We start from the raw sequence: 5,378 nt of genomic DNA on the forward strand, positions 1-5,378 counted from the left end.
TACACTGGTGGGTGGTGGTAGTGCCTGGTGGTGGCTTTTGTTGTCTACAATTCTATCAGTCAATTGGTTTCTTCGATAAAATGTCTGGCCTTATGCTTTGTTTATTGGGTATATATCATATTATACAATTCCAATGTAGTCTAACATGATTTGATTTGCACCAGACATGGAGTGTTTCAAAGAAATGGGTACATTTGATCGGGAGAAATACCAATGAAGGATTGGATAGGGTAAGTTCTTCCTTTCCTCAAGAACAAAAGCAAATTTCAGCTACCATTTATTTCTATTAGACATATATTGGATATTGCAAATGTCTTATAACTAGAAACACATGGCTTCTGATAGCGTTAGTTTCTTTTGCCCATTCTGTGTTGCGTGTTCACGCATCTGCTTTTCTCTTGCACATTGGTTTATGGCAAATACATACTAACTATTACCATTCCCAGGCCGAAGCTGTAAGATCATTTACATATTTCAGAATGAATGATAAGATCATTTACATATTTGTTAAAAAGATGAGCACAAATTGGTGAAGCAGCCAAAAAACCCAACTTAAATAGTAAATTTATTGATCTAGAGTAGCAGCCTCACTGCCCTATAATTTTTTGTCAAGGGCATGTGTAGAAGTTTAGAAGTTTGTCACTTCCTGATATATTGACTGAAATAACTTTGTGTTTCCATGGCAGGCGTTCTTGACCTGGAAGTGTAAATTTTTGAAACGGATTCGGTTGGCCGTAGAAACTAAATGCTTTAGTATCAAAATATGAGAAGAATAATTGGAATTGCAATCTTGGTACTACTGGTCACATTGCCTAGTCAAATACAAGTACAACATTTCAATTTAAGGAATATACACATATTGTCATATCCGTCACTATACGAAAATAATGTAGTCTTCGAAAAAACAATAAGAAAATGGATCCAAAAATATAGAGAACGAAAAGAACTAAGAGTTCACTCCTTCAGTCCTTCAAATACTTAGTCTTGATTTTGGTGAGTGTGATTGCAACATCTTTCATGTTAATCCTCTCTCCCGGCAATGCTGCAGTGCAAGCTAAAGCTAATCTCATAACGGATGATAAGCAATCCCTCCTGCTCACGAAATCACCATCTTCCTCCGTCCCAAGTATATCGGCATCCACAACTTCATCTATAGCAACATTTAGAAATAATGAATCTACAATCCATTGCTTTAAATTCATTTCCCCATCAAACATCTCATCCGTTGGCTTCCTTTTTGTGAATGTCTCGATGAGTACAATACCAAAACTATACACATCGCTACTCGTAGAAATGCTTCCTTCGATCCCAAACTCTGCAAAATTTGTATATGAATTTAGTTATATATGATAAAAAGGAAATTATAACTCCTAATAAGACCAACATATACAAAATTGAAAAAAATACATCACCTGGAGCCATATATCCAACTGTGGCTAGGGTCATGGTTTCTGTCAACGAATCTCCACCGCTGATGAGTCTTGCAATGCCAAAATCAGCAACATGTGCAACCATATCATCATCTAGTAGTATATTGCTTGGTTTCACATCACAATGAACGATAGGTATCGAGTAACCATGATGAAGATATTCCAGTGCCAATGCAACATCTTTCATTACGTCCAGCCTCTGCAGGATGTTCATGGAGCAGTTTGGAGAATACAACCACTTTTCGAGGCTTCCATTAGGCATCAATTGAAGTATCAGGGCTTTGAAATCAAGTTCATCGCAGCAACTTATGATTTTAATAAGATTCCGGTGACGGATATTGCTTAGCATTTCACATTCCCTATCAAAACTTTTGAATGCCCCTTCTAGCTGTAAATTGAAAACCTTGACGGCAATGTCTATCCCGTATGAAAGTGTTCCTCTGTATACTGAGCCAAAACCCCCCGTACCTAGTAAGTTACTCTCGTGAAATCCATTTGTCGCCTTTACAAGTTCTAGGCGCGAAACTCTTCTCCAAAGAACTTGATGTAGCGAGGCAGTTTCTCTTACAACTTCGACATTCCTTTTCTTGCATAGTATCAGAATCAATACAGCGGTTGCTAGGAGTATTACTGGTATGACCCCCGAGATGATATATTTAGCTTTCCTCCAATTTGGCTTAACTTTTGTTCTATTTTTGCACAGGGGAACATGGAGTCGGGAAGCACCGCAGAGCGCACCGTTGGATACAAATGAATCAGCAGAGAAGTTTTCGAAAGGCCCGCCGGTTGGAATTTCTCCTTGGAGTTTGTTGAAAGACAAATTCAGATGCTTGAGATACGAGAGTGCTTCTAATGACTTTGGGATCACTCCAGATAGATTGTTGTTGGACAAATCCAAGAATTCTAGGCTTAGCAAGGTTTTAAATGAACTGGGAATAAGCCCTTCTAAATAATTGTTGGCTAAGGACAAATTAATCATATTTTGAAGACCACCAATGCTATCGGGAATGTTTCCGGAGAAGTGGTTATTTGATAAATCTATATCCACCACATCTTTCAACTTTCCGATGTCTTCTGAGAGTGGTCCAACTAGAGAATTGGATGACAAGTTTAGGTGCAGTATATACTTGAGTTCCCATAAGGAAGATGGTATTTTTGAAGTTAACAAATTGGATTGTAACGATAGATTTCTTAGAGCTACTGCCAAGGTACCCAAGCAGGAAGGAATAGAACCAGAGAGCCGATTATGACCTAAACCTAACACGGCTAGGTTGTTTAGTTGACAGAGTTCATACGGGATATGTCCTTGCAGTTTGTTATCATACAGAAACAAACCTTGGAGATTTTTTAGCCTCTGTATTGATGTTGGAATTGCTCCACTCAACTGATTGATTTCCAGATGTAGTTCTATCAAGCTGCTCAAGTTGGCAATATCAACGGGAATGTTACCCCTGATGTTGGAAATGCTTAAATCAAAATATGTGAGTGGCGTAGAGAGATTCCCACGAAAAGTTGGAATCGTGATGTTTAATGGATTACCTCCCAAGTCTAATGCTGTCAAATTTCTAAGATTAAACAAGCAAGAGAGAGTAGAAGCATCAATCGTCAAATGATTCCAGAACAAGAAAAGACGCTCGAGGTTTTTCAAGGAACAGAGTGTGATGGGAATAAACCCGGTAAATGAGTTCGTGTCCATGTCTAGGTCCCTGAGCTTGGAAGCATTGGAGAAGTTAGGGAGTGGCCCGGCCACGAGGTTATTGCTGGCTATAGAAAAGAATTCTAGGTTTGGAACGTTAAGACCTATGTTTGCTGGGAGGCTACCTGAGAGCTGATTGAAAACAAGGGATATTACTCTAATCATGGAGTTATTGAAGAGTTTGGATGGGATGACACCATTGAGATTATTAACACCCAGTCTTAAATCCTTTAATTGCGGAAGATCACCAATCTCATCCGGTATTGTACCTGTCACAATTTCAGCACATTTGCATTAACTTTGTAACTTCAGTTTAACTAAAAACTAAAAATGAAATAATTGTAAAAGGCCCTCAAATTTATTACCTTCTAAATTATTGTTGGAAAGAAAAATGTTGCTTAAGTAGGTCAAATTGCCAAGACTTTTGGGTATGCTTCCACGGAAATTGTTATACTCTAATTCGATTACACGAAGCTCTTTGCATTGCCCCAGTTTGGAGGGAATCAGACCGTCAAGCTGGTTTTGATTCAAATAAAATCGTTGAATACTCGAAAGACGCTCACACATATTGTCCGGAAGACTACCACTCATGTTGTTTATAGATAGAGCCAAAGTAGTCAAAGAAGATATGTTAAGGACAGGCACAAAGGCAGAGCCTTTTAGGGCATTGTCCTGCACAAACAACTCCTTCAGCTGACGTAAACTGCCTATCTCATTCGGAAGTTCTATAAAATCAATATGTGCATACTGTTAAAATCATGTACACATATATAGGAGCAGCTTCTTAGTGGGAATCCCGTTGTACTGTAGCAAAAGTGGGATACATTCTAAGGACCATGTACTCACTATATAGGACCTCTTTTTTGCTCTAGAATACAAGGGTCTTACACGGTAAATATATGATAGTCCTCTTATCTCATTTTTTGCTGAAGCTGAACAAGATCCCAGCTAAGAAGGGGCTTGTGTGTGCGTGTGTGTATATATATGTAACAAAACCTAAGCCATACAGTATACCTTCGAACTTGTTGTCGTCAAGGTATATGCCCTTCACCATTGTTAAGTTGCCTATTTCTCTGGGTATGCTACCTGTTAAATATGTGCATGCATTCCAACAAAAAAGAAGGAAAAAAAAAAAAAAGATGATTGTTATACATTTTATATATAGATATTAAAATGAAACAAAGACGTTAAAATGTAATCATGAAGCAAGCAACATTTATTTATATTCCTAGGTGGTTGGTAATGGTGGTACGTACGTACCTGATAGTTGGTTCCCGCTCAAAATAATTATTTTGAGTGCAGATAAGTTGAAGATAGCAACGGGTATGGAACCAGAGAAGCCATTATCGGCCAATGTGAAGGTTTGAAGTTTAGGGAAGGACCCAAACCACGAAGGAATGGTTCCCATAAACCTATTGTTTTGAAAGTTAATCGCCTTCAACCGGTGCAAACGAGACAGTTCATGGGGTAAGGGACCATGAAAACTATTATTCTGAAGGCCCAACTCAACAAGAAATGAGAGGTTACCTAGATGCGGAGGAATAACTCCAGCAAGACCCATGTACGAGAGATTTAAGGCCGTGACTCTGTGGTGGCGAGCACCACAGGTAACGCCAATCCAGTTGCAAATGTTGGAATTGGAGGCAGAGGACCAGTTGGCGGTTAAGATGTTTTGAGGGTCACTAGTGATGTGAGCTTTGAAAGCAAGAAGCGTAGACTGATCTGTGCTGAAATTGGTATGAGCTATTGCTAATGCACTTGGAGTAAAGTAATTAGCCATAATCATCATATTGATATAAAACAAGCAATGTATCCTCGACAACATTCTCGACAGTAGGAAACGACTTCTCTCCATACGCAGCATATATATACTCTACTTAATTGTAGTAGTTTTCGTCTTTTGGTTTTAATTCGACAGAAAACTTGGAACTCATTACATTCACATAAATAGGGAAACAAGTTGGTCTTACCAAGACTTGTGCACGACATAGACTTGCTCGGCTTCTACGTTGAAGTGACGAGATTTGGACTATTCGAACGAAGACTTGTAATTTGGAATTTTTACATATAAAACACACCATTCATTTTTTGCTTATTGCTCAGCTATAGGGGCAAAATGAGATCAAAATCATAAACTATAAGAGCAAAATGAGATTAAAATCAAATTTCAGTAGGTACAGCTAAAAATAAGCCTTCATTTTTTGCTGATAGCTTAGCTAGGTGAGGGAGAATGGTGATTACAGTGAGACCGA

At 38.5% G+C, this 5,378-nt stretch overlaps 1 pseudogene; it reads right to left on the bottom strand.

Moving 5' to 3' along the window:
* Positions 1-902: 902 nt before the first annotated feature.
* On the bottom strand, positions 903-4,951 carry LOC137721668 (probable LRR receptor-like serine/threonine-protein kinase At3g47570; annotated as a pseudogene).
* Between the last annotated feature and the right edge of the window lie 427 nt (positions 4,952-5,378).

The sequence above is a fragment of the Pyrus communis genome, chromosome 17 (assembly GCF_963583255.1).
Source record: "Pyrus communis chromosome 17, drPyrComm1.1, whole genome shotgun sequence".
NCBI lineage: Eukaryota > Viridiplantae > Streptophyta > Magnoliopsida > Rosales > Rosaceae > Pyrus > Pyrus communis.